Source organism: Amblyomma maculatum, chromosome 6 (genome assembly GCF_055883805.1).
Source record: "Amblyomma maculatum isolate TAMU_Amacu chromosome 6, ASM5588380v1, whole genome shotgun sequence".
Lineage (NCBI taxonomy): Eukaryota > Metazoa > Arthropoda > Arachnida > Ixodida > Ixodidae > Amblyomma > Amblyomma maculatum.
Window position 1 is genome coordinate 56,811,345 of NC_139349.1, and position 15,018 is coordinate 56,826,362.

The window sequence follows — 15,018 nt, forward strand, 5'->3', positions numbered from 1 at the left end:
ATACTTCAAGGTGGCAACTGCCAGAAGACTGGCAAGGTTGAATATGCCAGCAAGAGCATAGGCCGCTAAGAATTGTTAGTCGTTGCTCAAGCTAAATAAAGGTCCACATTATGAACGCGCAATCCTGTAACTGATTCTGTAACGCAGCCGCTTTTTATTCTTAAAGACAATGTTCAAGAGACCCTCGATTGTCTTGACTTGATGCGTCCCCTCCAACATATGAGAAACAGTACATACAAACTTTTTTTTAGAGTACTAGTTATCGCACGCTGAACCTTTCGTATAGTTTTCTTTCTCTAGAGCGTTTTTTTTTTTTTTTTCTATGGGGTCGTGCATGCAATAGCACAGCTCGCAATTCAACGATAAAATTAGAGACGACAGTCTCCAAGGAGAAAGAAATACTCTACCTGTATTGGTTCCTCTTAAAACCACCTCGTTTAACCGCAACAAGAAAGTGAGTTCAATTGACACCTTACTAGAGACCGCCACATCAGTAATGGTTGCAACAAACTTTCCTCTGTCACTCGAGCATTATCAAGATGTAGATTGTGCCTTCCCGAGCAAATTGAGCTTCAAATTTACCATGCGTTGTTTTTTTCATGCCTTAATTAGTGTAGCCTTGTCTGGATTACGACAAATAAACAAAATGTCCATAAGTTAACTGTATTGCGAAAGAAAATGGTCCGCAAAATTGCGAACATTGCATATCTTGCATCGACACTTTTTTTCATTTCAAGAATATGAATTGTAAAAGTTGAACACAAATACAAATACATTCTATCATCGTTTCGTTCTACTTCCACAGCCTTAAGAGATTTTTTGTAAACATTATTGCCCGGATCTCTCACATCCACTACTTATAATGCACGTACACGCTGTATAAACCCATGGATTATTCCTCATTTCCACACTAATTAAAATTATAGACGTTGGACTACACCCTTTTTAATTTTATTCTTAAGACGCATAGATACACAGAACTTCTCATCCAAAAACAGCGGCAGTATTTTGTAAATGTTTATATCACAATATTTGTGTAATCTTTCTGTCGTTTCTGAACTATGTGAGGTCGGTTGAATTCCGCGCAAAATACTTTTATTTATTTATTCCAGGCGTATCTTGCCCAGTTAGTCTATTTTTTCCCTTACAAATTGTGGTTCTGTAGTGTTTTTTGTCCTCGTTTATGGTTTGTCGCACAAATGTTTTGTATCGCGTCTCTATTCTACTTCTCTTCTTTACTCATCCTAAATTATGTGCCCCATTACAATTCATATGACATTACCACAAGATGTGTTTAGTTTCTTTTTGTATTGTTTGTATCATGCCTATATCGGTTTTTTTTTTTTCAAAGATGTTTATTGCCTCAGGGCATCGATCGGGTATGAGATGAAGAACGAAGAAATTAATAATGCATTAAGAAATTAATGAAAAACTGTTGGTTAAATTTATGAAATCTAGGAGTGAGCGATGATGTGGTCCCTGCGTCCAGGCGATATACGAGGCAAGATTGCTTGCTGATAGGCCAGCTATCGTCAGGTGCCGAATTCGTGTCAGTTTCAGTGCTGGGCAGTCCCACAGCAAATGGTGAATGTCGGCTTCAACATTGTCGTTTTTACATATCGGACATCATGGGCAGGGGTATAAGTGTCGGAAGTGAGACCACGTCCTGGTGACAGCTGGTGTGAGGGCAACCTCGACCCGGATCCTCCTAAGCGCAACCTCCTCTGCACGGGCCAGTCCGCGGGCGAGGGTTACCGCACACGGAGGAATAGTAGCACGTGTGCAGCGCCGGAGGTATTACTTTCTTGATAAAAGGACGGTTGCGTCGTCCGCATCAAGGAGCCGTGGCAATGATAAGTCTTAGGCCACGAAGCTTGTCGCTAAATCTGCGTGACCTTCTGACTTCTGCGTAGAAAACGGAAGGTCCCGTGGGACCCACTCAATACGAACTGACTGCAGAATGCGTGCCGCAAGCTGGTGGATGTCCTGACATATCTTTGGGGAGCGGCTGACATGTCGGAGCAACCATACTGCTTGAAGTGAGTCAGTGCGGATGACAACGTGGGCCGCAGGAAGCATAGTTGTGGTGGCCATGGAGTAGAGTGCCTCTGGTCTGAACTGCCAAGAGCTAAGTGCCGAACGCTGTAGGTGGTTCCGAAAGTTGAAGCACAGAGGTCTGATTTAGGCTAGGTCTGCACGGACTGTAGATTGCTGTTTTTTCTTCACAGCTTTATATGCTTGCATCCACGTACATTACAATGGACTGTTGAGGCAGGTGATCCCCTTGCTCTTCAAATCTCTAGCCAAGTGACGATGCCGAGTTGGCAGACGTTGGTCTGCGGTTATCAGTTGGATTGTTGTCGCCTAACTGTACAAACTTCCAAGGAAGGGAGGGGGGGGGGGGGGGGGGGGGGAGAGAGAGATCTGGCGCAGGTGGCTGAAGAATAATGTATAATGCTGCATTGCTCTCAGTGCTTGCGTGGAATGTGATAGAGCGGTCTGAAGTCTGCGAGGGTCACGACGCTGCGACACCAGCTCATCGATGGTGTTGAGCTGCGCATTCTCTTGTAACGCTACGACCGGTGTGATTCGTGGGAGGCATGTAATGATCCTCATAGCTTCTCGGTTCACGGCTTCAAGGCGATCTCATTGTGTTCTTGTAAGATATATTCAAAATATTGGTATTGTACCTAGCTATATATTTTTTGTTCACTGTCTTGTCATCTGTTTAATGCCAAGTGAAGGTTTCAGTTGCCACGTGAAGCTGCCCAGAGAAATTTTTAGTCCTGAAATTCTTCCAGATTTACTGTTAAACACACCGAGTTGAATTTAATTGTCGCTCCCAAACAACTGCCTAGTGACATAGAGGTTAGCATCGAATGTCGCTCACTTGCCATCAGTAGTAGCACATGCTGGCGGCTTTCATAGAATGCGCGCATAAGTGGCCTATAAAAGAAAAACAATTACAACTGAGCCTCTAACCTGAGTACTTTCTAACTTAACCCTCTTCCCATTTTTCTACCCCGGTGTTGAAATTCTTGTTTTCACTAAATCTTCTTAGCACATAATACATTTATAAGAGCGATTCAAGAGTGCGCTTTCATTATGTAGTTTCCATAATCACTCATTAAAATAGCAAAACTAGACAAAATATAATGAACTCCAGTTCATCCACAACAAGTGTAAGCTTACTGACTCACCAGTTAACCTTGCAGCTGTTGCAGGTGTGGTGACATTCTCAGTAAGAGCCAAGAATGTGAGTCTGAAATTTATATACGAACACTTGCAGAACAAGTGTAACATTAGCATGCCAAAATATTTTTTTTGCATCCCAGACTCCAAAGGCAAGGCAGCGACATGTGCTCATAATTATTAATGCTCTTATCACACAGGTGCATTTAGGCACTAAAAAAGAAAAAATTATTGTCACCAGGTAACAAGAAAACAATCTCTCTCGACTGGATGAGCTGATGCAACCAAAGGATCGGTTGGATTCCACAACGCTGTAGGGTCGCTAACAGCGACACTGACGTTGCATGTAATTATGGCATATGTTCGTGTACTCCAAATAGTACCTCTGTAGCCACTGTGGTGTTTGACACATGCTAAAAAAGTCATCCAACAATGTCACATTGCGCGTGCTATTGCACTAGCACGGCATCATGTTTGAGAAACGAGAGTAAATAACTAAGGGCTCGCTTATGACTGGTTCGTGCCACAAGGAGTCAAGGCTGGTTTGCACCATGCAAAAACTGACGGTGCCTGCATTTCCTCGGAAGAGCAGCATGGGTACCAACAGCAGCCTCGATCAGCGTCCTCGAAGGGACAGTTTGATAAACAGAGTTCCACAACATAACAAAGCCACTTTCCGACCGAATTTTCATAATATTTCACTGTGTTGTGACATCTCTCTATGCGTTTATTTTTCTTGCCAAAACAGAAATACGAATACCTGAAGGAGCCGTGCGTATGTATATATATATATATATACATATATATATATATATATATATATATATATATATATATATATATATATATATATATATATATATATATATATATATATATATATATATATATATATATATATATATATATATATATATATATATATATAATTGCGGGGAATATTCCGTCAAGATTACCCAGGAGCAAGCACTCCGAGTCGCATCGCCCACTCTTTGCGGCGCTTGGCTGGTATAAAAAAAAATGCGACGGAAGTCGCATGCAAAAGCAGCTGTTAAAAATCATTTTTTGTATTCAGTCACTTACAAAGTTGCCAACCGCATATAAACCAAGACGTGCTGCTTCATTAACATACAGCAAAACATTCTCGTGCCCTCCAAGGATATGCACTTAAAATTACTTCATGTGACGAGACAGCGTCTCTCAGTTCCTTGTTTGCACAGAAAACTCTTGCAAGAATATCTTGCAAAGAGTAAAGAAGACATAAAAAGACTACAGAAGAAATGTTACTAGTCCCTGTTTTCCTTTTACCACCTCGTCTAGAGGACAGAAACGAGGAAGATGGATAAGAAGAGTAGCATGGGCGTTTCCGCCAAATAGCGCCACGACATGGTTGCGCAATTCTGATCGCGGTTACTCGAAATCACGGCTTCACTAAAATTTGTTCTCTGTTGAGCAGGCGCCCGCTTCGTTTCTTCTGCCTGGCTGGCTACCTGTGGTCCGTCGGCCAACGTTACCTGGTGACGAGCTGCTTTGCTCCTATGGTCATCACTGCCAACTTTGTCGAAAGCAATCTTCCATTCAAACGCTCCGGCCAACGGTTTGGGGGCGCTTTCGAGCTCGGAACCTTTCCCACGACGCAATGAAGACGGTTCAGGCACCTCGTAATCCACGTGACAACCAAGATCCTTGAAGCTCAGTCTGGCCACCCTGACGCTGCTGTCGTGGTTATCACCGCCATGGGTCGACAACACCTGCCCGAAGCTGCATTTCACGTGTTGCAATTCACGTCGTAGGTTATCACTGCGTATAGTCTTCTCCAGCTGCACGATCCACGCGAGTCGACAATCGCAGCCAAATTTGTTGCCTGCATCAAAGAAATTTATTTATTTATTTATTTATTTATTTATTTATTTATTTATTTATTTATTTATTTATTTATTTATTTATTTATTTATTTATTTATTTATTTATTTATTTATTTATTTATTTATTTATTTATTTATTTCAAATATCATCATGGCCCTGCGGGTATTATTGAGGGGTGTGGCAAGCACAGATAACAAAAAATGAATACAATCATGGGTTACAGCACTACATATATTGTTCACTGCACTGAGGTATTACAAATTTCAACAATTCATGGAAACCTGGACGAAGAACAAAAAAAGATAAAAAAACGAGAAAAAAGAAAAAACCAACAATAACAAATTACAAACCAGCCTACTATAAACTACAAACTACAAATGTTCCGTTGAGAGCTCGATACGATACAAAGGTTACCTGTTCCTTTTAAGGGTGTTTTTCTAACATCGCTTTTCCAGTAATAATTTACTAATGACGATACATGTAGGTGTCTGTTCATAAATTGCATAAACTGGCACTGTAAATCATCTCAATGATGATGGCGGGATTTTATAATCAAAACTGCTGTTTTTTGCGCAAAACGCCACAGCTAGCGTGTTTTAGGCCTGCACCAGGGGATATCAAAACTGTACTTTCTCAAGGACATAGCTCTTGTTTCGCTTGATTGAGGCCCTCCGAGGAAAGGAGAAAAAGGCAAATAGAAGTTGGAGGCAGTCCGCATATAATGCAGTCATTGCGGGCACGATAAAATTGAATATGAAATAATCATGGTCTGAAATTACTAAAAGCGGGCGTTATTCATAGTCATGAATGGAACTGCTATTGTACTGCAATTGCTCAATTATGATCGTGAATGTTATCAGCAAATATGCTTTCCTGTAACATTTACATGTATTTCACTTGCACCTAACCAACAAACCATCGCTAAGGTAATAGTTACAGGGATGTGAGCATTGATAGTAAATGCTTGGTATCATATGACCTTGAGCCAACGATACTTTTTCTCGTGTACTGTAGAGAACAAAGCTCGAACGACTGCACTTATAATATCTCCACCTGTTATAATAATCTATTATTAGATAAAAACGCTTCTTTATTGCATGCTTTACAGTTAACAGAAATGTGTGTCACTCATGCAAAATGCGTTGCCGCAACATTTTAACCACCCACCGCTGAGATTCAGGTCTAACAAGCCCGAATCGATCTTCTGAAGGTCCTGCAGAGTCCTCCAAGTAAGTGTCAGCAGCTGGTTCTGCGACAGGTCCAGGCCCATTAGATTTGGTGCCCCGACAAACAAATGGGCGGGAAGGATGTGCAGTTCGTTATGGGAAAGATACAGAAATCGCAGCTGCAGAAGACCGTGGAACGCCAAGGGATCCACTGCGGAAATACTGTTGTACTTGAGGTCCAGTTCAGAGAGCTTCGGCATTCCGCTGAACACCCGCGCTCCCAAACTCTGGATGTTATTACGGAACAGGTCGAGCCGTACTGCTTCCGAGAGGCCTTTGAAAGTTTGGTTGGTGAAGTTAACGATGCGGTTGTCACTAAGATCCAGTTCTTTGAGACTCACCAACTCGGCGAACGCGAAGTCCTCAATCCACCTAATACGGTTTCTTTCAAGGAAGAGCTGGGTCAAACTTGGAAGTTTTCGGAATACCTTTGCGGGAACTCTTGAAAGTTCATTGTGGCCCAGATCAAGAGTCCTAAGGTGGGGCAAGTCGGCAATCGATTCTTCTTCGAGAACGACTATGTTGTTCGAGGTCAGTGACAGCCACATGAGGTTTGGAAGGCCGTAGAAGGAACTTCTTTTTAACACACCCAGGTTAGACTCCGAAAATTGCAAGCGCTCGACTTTACTGGCATGTTTTAGCGCATCTGTAGGCACAAAGTCTAGCTTATGGCTAAGGTCGAAGGTGTTGAATGATAGGGAGACAATTGACGTTTTGTTCTGGAAGGACTTGAAGACGACATTGCTTGGAATAAGCGGTCCCGTGATGTAGCAGGATACTTCGATGGTGTTGCCTCCAATGTCTTCATTATCACAACGGCAATACATCGGCTGGTTCACCATGTGGCACAAACTAGGCGTCACTTCCAGCGGGCTGGAGCAGGCCACGAAGAGGAAAACGTTTGGAGAACTGCAACAAAAAAATAGAGGGACGTTTTTTAGATGTCTCTTAAGAGGAGAACGGCGAAAGCCTAGCCTTCCTTTCTTATCATTTGCCTCTCATCGTTTGCCACTTTCTGTTTCTAATCGCTAATCTTTTATACTCGTTTCCAGTAAGTTCTAGTCATTTCAAGTCGTCATTTGACATACTGGTCGTTTCGTAGTCATGATGAGTCATGCCTAGTCTTTGTAATCATTATCACTCACAGCTAAGCATTTTTACTTATTTCCCATCAGTTGCGATCAAACAAGTTGTAGTTTGATAATTTAGTTATTAGAAGTTATTTTAGTCATTAGCATTAGTCATTAATTCTATCGATAAGGTATATTCATTACCTATCAGCACTAATCGTTTTCATTCTTAATCACCCTCCTCACGTGTCCGCTGTTTGCGAGTGACACATCAGCGCACAGAGCTTCGCTCCATGAGCATAGAAAGGCCTTCGCCTTGATAAATACGGTGATGAAATGAAATTTACCGTTTAGAGACATATTCCTAATAAGACTACGCTACTTACAATGCAAGACGCAGTGGAATTTGTCTTTAAACCTATACGTTACCTTTAAAGCTGTTTGTCGGCTTGGGTGTCAACCCGAGGGACCCACAACTATTATTAATTAGGACTTAGTTGACTCGCTGTAAATGAAGAGGCCCCCTGACATTTAGTGTACCGTGCATGACATTGAAATGATCTTATTTTTCCCTCTTGGCAGAAACTGCTAAAGCCTGACCACTGTATACAATTTTATTTTTTCAATGAAACAAAAATAAGGTATTTCCCTTTAGTCCTCCTTGGTTCCCTTAAGTACGGCCAATTATTTAAAGATTTCTAAGCTACCCATGATATTTCGAACGATCAAGGCAACCAGGAAATCGACCTCCAGACTTAAAAAAAGAAAGACAAAGTGGCGCTTTTGAATTTGATTCGCACCATCGAATAAATCAGATTCCTGCGCCCAGCTGATAAAATCAAACTTCTTTGCTTGTGAAAATATTTAATCGTTACTGTTCTATACAATGAAAGTACTTTGACATCATGCGTATGCTGAATCACGTGCAAAATGCTGAATACGCTAAGCCAAGATAATGAAGAACTGAAAATGGCAAAATAGCACTGTGTGTGATCCTCCGTCTTCGTTCCTGCCCGGTTACGCGCATGGCTTTCCGAAAACAGCAAGCTGATTTCCCTTGATAGCACGCTGTTTCGATGCTTCCAGCGCGCATGCGTGTGTGTGTATCACGTGTTGTCATTCCTACGGACAAGTCGAACTGCGCTCACGAGGGTGCAGGTGCGTTATGCATTGTGTAGTGGCTGGTGCCAGCAGATGGGTAGGCTTGATGTTTATAATAATTTTTTATTCATTTCTTTCTCCATTCTTCATTAAATGAAGGAGGTGGCATCTGCATTATTCTAGTGCGACAGCAGCTCCCCTAGCCTGCGCTGAAGCGTCTCTGCAGACTATACATGCTTCAAACTCTCTATACGAAATCTCCTCAGCCCTTCAACGGCCTCGAAAGGTGCCGCTGCCTCAAGTGTTGTAGGTCTCGAGGTGGTCCCTAACTCGCAATTCTACAGTGAGGTCATTCACCCCACACAAGAGGTCCATAGAGGCGATTGTGAGGAAAAGACGTGAGCGATGATGCGCTGCAGATGGCAAGCCGCGCGAAAGAGGTTGCGATGACATGCGTAATATATTGTTTATCCTATGTTCAAGTGCTCCGAAAATACAGGTGCCCAGAACAAATTTCGGAGCAGAGAACCCAAAAGAAAGGTGAAATTCTTTGTAGCGTCATATGGTGGTAGTCACTCAAGGTGCATGGTGCAGGTTGGACAGGGAAGCGCAGAGCACACCCCTGATTTAGTGACTGATGCCTACATCAAGTGCTTTTAATTCTTTAACGCTGATGAAGCTTTTATGCAGTTGTACATCAAGAGCTACCCTGAGTCGACGCGTTGTCTTATGCGAACGGCAAGAAATACAAGACGATGGAGCTGCTCCCCGTGGAAGGTCTCTATCCTCGCCAAATAATACTTAACTTCTTTTTTTTTTCCTTAATGACCAACGTGTTCTGGAATGAAGCCCACAGAAAAAGTTGTGTTCAACAAAAATGACAATGACAAACATTTAGCGGTTTGGTCGTGAGAGAAGTTTCACGCGGGTCACAGCTGCTAAGCACACTCCTGCGACAGATACGAGTGTCAGTGGACACGGCGAGCAGAAGTGTCCATCGGCCTGCGCGTAAAAACATGGATTCGCATTCAACTGAGGCACAGGTGTTGCAGCAACGCACTGGAAGGGAAAAAAAAGATAAAAATACGGAACTAAGGTCGAACGTAAACCGGTGTATGCATGCACCGACCTGAACTACTCATAGCCATGGGAGCATAATGTTTACCTCCGGGTCCCGGTAAAAACGTCCCCCCCCTCCCCCCCCCCCCCCCCAAAAAAAAAAAAAAAATATCCCCCGAGTAAATGTCCCCGAAAAAAAGGGCCCCGGAAGAAACGTCCCCGGAAAAAAAAATGTCCCTATTTGCGAAGTAGGAAAAAATGTCCCCAAGCGGGGACTGCGGTTTCCGTGGTAAGCTGAAATGATGTACTCTACAGCACTTCCACCTGTCGGCTTGGAAGTGAAAAGCATCGAACTGATGCGGGGCGTTCATAAAAAAATAAAACGATGACAGTGGTAACACAGTGACAGCGCCTCATCTTTGCCTTATTTGCGGGGAACATACAGTTCAATACAGTTCATAAAACGTGCTGACCGCATTTCGGCTAGCACAACATTAAAATCTGTTCATCGATACCAAATAATCGAGTACAGCAGCCCATTGAGGTGGATTTGGCAACGCTCGGTGCACCCCTCGAAGACAGAAACCACTTTCAATGAAGTGTTTGTGCACGGTGTGAACAAACATTGCGCCCCAGAAACGATGGGAACGACGGGATTCCCATGCGTTCTTATTCGTTTTGACAATATTTCCGCTTTTGTCGCCAGGTGACGCTGCTCAGAGGACCCTACCGTTGAGAAAACGGGATGGTCAACGACCGGTTCAGCCTAGGCCTACCTTCCTCAATACAGCATCTCCATCACCAGTGGAATTGCAGCAAGGATTCTACGCCATCATCTTCGAATCATCACCATCATCAGCATCACCGGAAGGTCTTCGGAATAATTCTAGAGAAGCCTTCTGTTTTGGGAGGTTCCACAAGACCATCACGCTCCGAGCCACTTGTACTTTCTAGGCGGGTAATATTACCGAGCTGATTAGACATGTCTTAATGTTGGTGAAAGAACTGCAGAGCTTGGAAGCGCGCAATGTAGAGAGAGACAGATGGCTCTCTCATCATGCTTTTTCGCAGTGGATGTAAACATGTTAGGCGCCCAGAGGGTCCAGGTCCCAAATGATGATTATATTTATCTCAAAGCCCACAAAAGATTGGAATAAAATGTGCATCTGTTGTCATGTGCATTCAGGAAGAATTCATTCTTAGGTCGCATTTTTGCCTTGGGGACGTATTTTCCTAGTGGCCGCTTTTTCAGGGGTCCTTTCTTCCAGGGACATTTTTTTTCGGGGCCGTACTTTCAGGGGACCTTTTTTCCGGGGACGTTTTTACCTACACCCATTTACCTCCAGCTAATCTGCATTCGTACCCATGAAACACAAACAATTTTCCTGATCACGTCGTGGTAATTCACAGAGAATGAATGCTATCTTAAATTACAGTAGAATCCTAGTGGCTTATGGGGGTGGGCTGTTTTCGCACACATGATGAATATACTGGTGTATTTCACCTCGAACATGTACCAGTATCAAAAACCTTAAATCTCTCGAAAGTTATGACTCCAACATATCTGTTTTAGAACTTTGTGTGCGTGCAGAGAAGGTTTTCACCAAGGGATTTCATTTCATTGCTGTAAGCAAATAAACATCGTCGTTAACGACGATTAAAAAACGAAGGCTTGAATGCGAAATCCCGCGAATTTAAAAAAGCACCGAACGAAAAATGTTAGTGGTATGATTTTGTAACAAAATATATTTCCGCAAAATATGAAGGACGCTTCAAATCCACCAATACACATTACGAAGAGAATGATGCGCTTAAAGGTGGAAAAAACGGCACCTCTTTCTGACCCAGATTGCTTGATTACGCAGAGGACGCTGCGCGTGCAATCGCGAAAAATGGTCTGTTGATCAAAGCGTCGCAAAAGAAAACAAAAACAATAGAAATGAAAAATTGAAACGCTTTGAAAAGAAAGTACCTATATCCGCACGTTTAACAACAATAATAATGCAGCTCAGCGACTCGTACGCCTGTTCACATCCATGTGTGCGCTTTGGCCGCCAGGAGGACTCGTTTTCCCCGTGTACGTACAACCGCGTAAAGGTGCAACAACGAGCACAAACGCGATACACGCGCACACACCACCTCTCTCGTTCTCTGCCTCTTGGCAGATGCGCGGCGTACAAAATTAAATAAAGACTACAAGCAACTGCGCGTCCGCTTTTCGTGCCGTCATATATCACATCAGAAGGTCAGGTGATGTGGAACATCGCACGGCGTCAGTTTTTACACACCCACTGCTCACAAACGCCAGCCATTAATAGGGTTTCTCGACAACCGAGGACTCCAGCAAATAAGAAAAAGGCATATGATGCAAAGCTTGATTTTGATTTTTCTAAGAAATGTACGAACAAACGGTCTTTGTGGTCTTGTAGTTTTCATCTATTGAAAAAGCTAGCAACCACTGCTTATAAGAAAAATGCGAAACGTACAAATGAAGCTGCCACATTGTTACGGCCTCAAAACGGTGTAGATTTCATTCAAGCATCGATTCGTGCTATCGTGACCTATTCACCTGGCGCAGCTGTGGCCATGTGATAGCATTCAGTACTTCTCTCGCAAATGTAAAGTATGTTCGCAACGGAAAAACAAAGAGAACTGTCTTCGGGCCATAAACTAGCGTGATTATCGTCAAGAAATAATATCATAAAAGAGAAATGCAAAATCGAGTTAAAAATAAATCCAGCTCATACTACCATGCATGTGAAATGTTTTCGAACTTGTAATCCTGCTCCGTCTTTTTTTTTTTTCCTTTTTCGTATAAGGTAAAGTCTGTTAGCACCAACCCAAGCGCAGCTATACGAGGACTCTGTACATGTATGTCGATTGCTCGCAGTATTCTAGTTAACTTGCGCCTTCATTCGACGCATTATAAGATTTGCACTGCAAGACTTATCCTAAAGCAGCCAGCTCTCTCTTGCACTTCCCTGTCGCTACTCTCTACGCTTCCATTTGAGTTGCTGCCACCAAGCGAGGTGCCCCACGTTACTCTTTTTCTGTTACTCCTTCTCACCTCAAGAGTGCTGTAAATAGGTCACAGCCATGTTTTCCACTCCGCAGTCTTCTTAGCTTCAGCAGCAAAATAAACACGAAAGTGCCAAAGAAAGGACTCATCCATTCATGGTAAACGCCTCTGTTGAACAGGGTCATCCTTCCAGTCTTGCTCTCTATCCGAAAACAGTCAAGGGGCAGGCTTCAAAAGCGCGACCGCTTGACGCAACGTCCATGCAGGACAGATCCGTCGACGAACACCACATGCAACGAAATGCCAGGCGGAGTGCACTGTCGAAGACTTGTGACGGCAGCAGCCGCTCGACAAAAAGCGGCGCATAAGCGAACGAACGCCTGGCGCGCTGCGATTCACAATCGTCGGGCGGCAGCCACATTGGCGGAAAAACGCGTGCGGCGCGAGTCGCGTCCGATAAAGTGCACGCAGGGAAAGCTCTCACGCGGCAATAGATAGATAGATGGATTTATTGATAGGAAAAGGCAGAGAGGTTGGCCCGAATAATTCAAATCTGGCCTGCACGCCTCACGCGGCAAAGGTTTTAAAGCACCGAATGAATCACATTCCCTGATCCCTAATTGAATCCCTAAACAGGCTCAAGGACACCCAGATAAAATTCGGTCGAGGCGGCCGCTATTCTATGGAGGCGAGAAGCACCCTAGGCGCCCGTGTGCTACGCAATGTTTGTGCACATTGAAGAACTCCAGGTGGTAGAAATTTTCGGAGCTCTCCACTGCGGCGTCTCTCTTAGCCTGAGTCCATTTGGGACGTTAAACCCCATAAACCAAACCTAACCTAGTCAAAATTTCAAAGTAAATATATCTTTATATTTGCACACTTCGCACACCCCCACGTTGGTAGGATAGGCTGTCAACGTATACAAACCATGATTAGCTAACATTGCAATGACGTTGCATCGCTAACGTACGAACGAAGCCAGCAGCCAATGACACTCAGAAAACATATGGAACCTTTGTTGCTCAAAGTGAAAAAGAAATAATGTTGTCATAGAGATAACTGACTAGAATAAAGCAGCAAAAACAACCCCATTCCGTCAGTGGAATACGAACAGGCGACCTTCGATTTTCGCGTCCGAGGCTCTACCAACTGAGCTACGGCGACAACTTTCTCTTGGTATACTTTCATAGGTATTTATGCTGCGCGTAACCTATTCTCTTGAGCGTTCGCAGGTGCCAGCATCGGCCGTAGCGGCAGACGTGGCACGAACATGAAGGGCTCTTATGAGATAGATACGAAGGGATCTAATATCCACTGACACCAACGAAAGCATTGATTTGTTCATCATCAGCCGGACTACATCCACTGCAGGGCGAAGGCCTCTCCCATACCCGTCCAATTAACCTGGTCATGTGCTAGCTGCATCCACTTGACCCCTGCGAACTTCTTAACCTCATTCGCCCACCTAACTTTCTGCCACCCACTGCTCCGATTTCGTTCCTTTGGAATGCAGTTTGTTACCCTAAACGACCATTGGTTATCCTCCCTTTGCACTAAATTCCCTAGTCATGCCCATTTCTTCTGCTTGATTTCACTAAAATGTCATTATTTCTTGAGTTATTTCTCTGAGCCACTCTTCACGCTTCCTATCTCTTAACGTTACACCCAACATTTTTCGTTCCATAATTATCTGCCATGTCTCAAGTTAAGTAGAACCCTTTACGTTGGCCTCCATGTTTCAGCACCATAGTTGAGTACATGTAAGATGCAATTGCAGTTATATACTTAACTCTTGAGCAATACCGGTAAGCTGCTAGTCATAATCTGAGAGTACCTGTTAAATGCACTCCATCTCAATTTTATTCTCCTAGTTATCTCCTTTTCGTTGTCCAGAACTGTGGTTACTACTTTCCTAAGTAGACCTATTCCCCTAGCCCATCTAGTGCTTCGCTACCTATTGAGAACCTCTGTTCCTTCCCGAGGCTGTTGAGCATTACCTTAGTCTTCTGCATATTCATTTTCAAGCCTACCTTTCTGCTTTTCCTGTCTATGTCATAAATCATTCTTTGCAGTTCATCCGCAGAGCTACTTAGCAAGACAATGTCACCAGCTAATCGCAGATTACAGAGGTATTCTTCATCAACCCTTATCCCTAATTGCTCCCATCCCAAGTTTCTGAATACTTCCTCTAAGCAAGCTGTGAATAGTACTGCGGAGATCGTGTCTCTTTGCCTAACACCTGTGTTTATGGAGATTTTGTTACTTTCCTTATACAGAACTATGATTGTTGGGCTCGCACTATAGATATCTTCCATTACTTTGACATACGGCTGGTCTACACCCTGGTTTCGCAATGCCTGCATGCTGACGAGGTTTCTGCTGACTAAAATGCTTTATCGTAATCAATGAATTGTATGCATAAGGGCTGTCTATATTCCGAGCATTTTTCTATCACTTGGTTGATGGTATGGACGTGATCGATAGT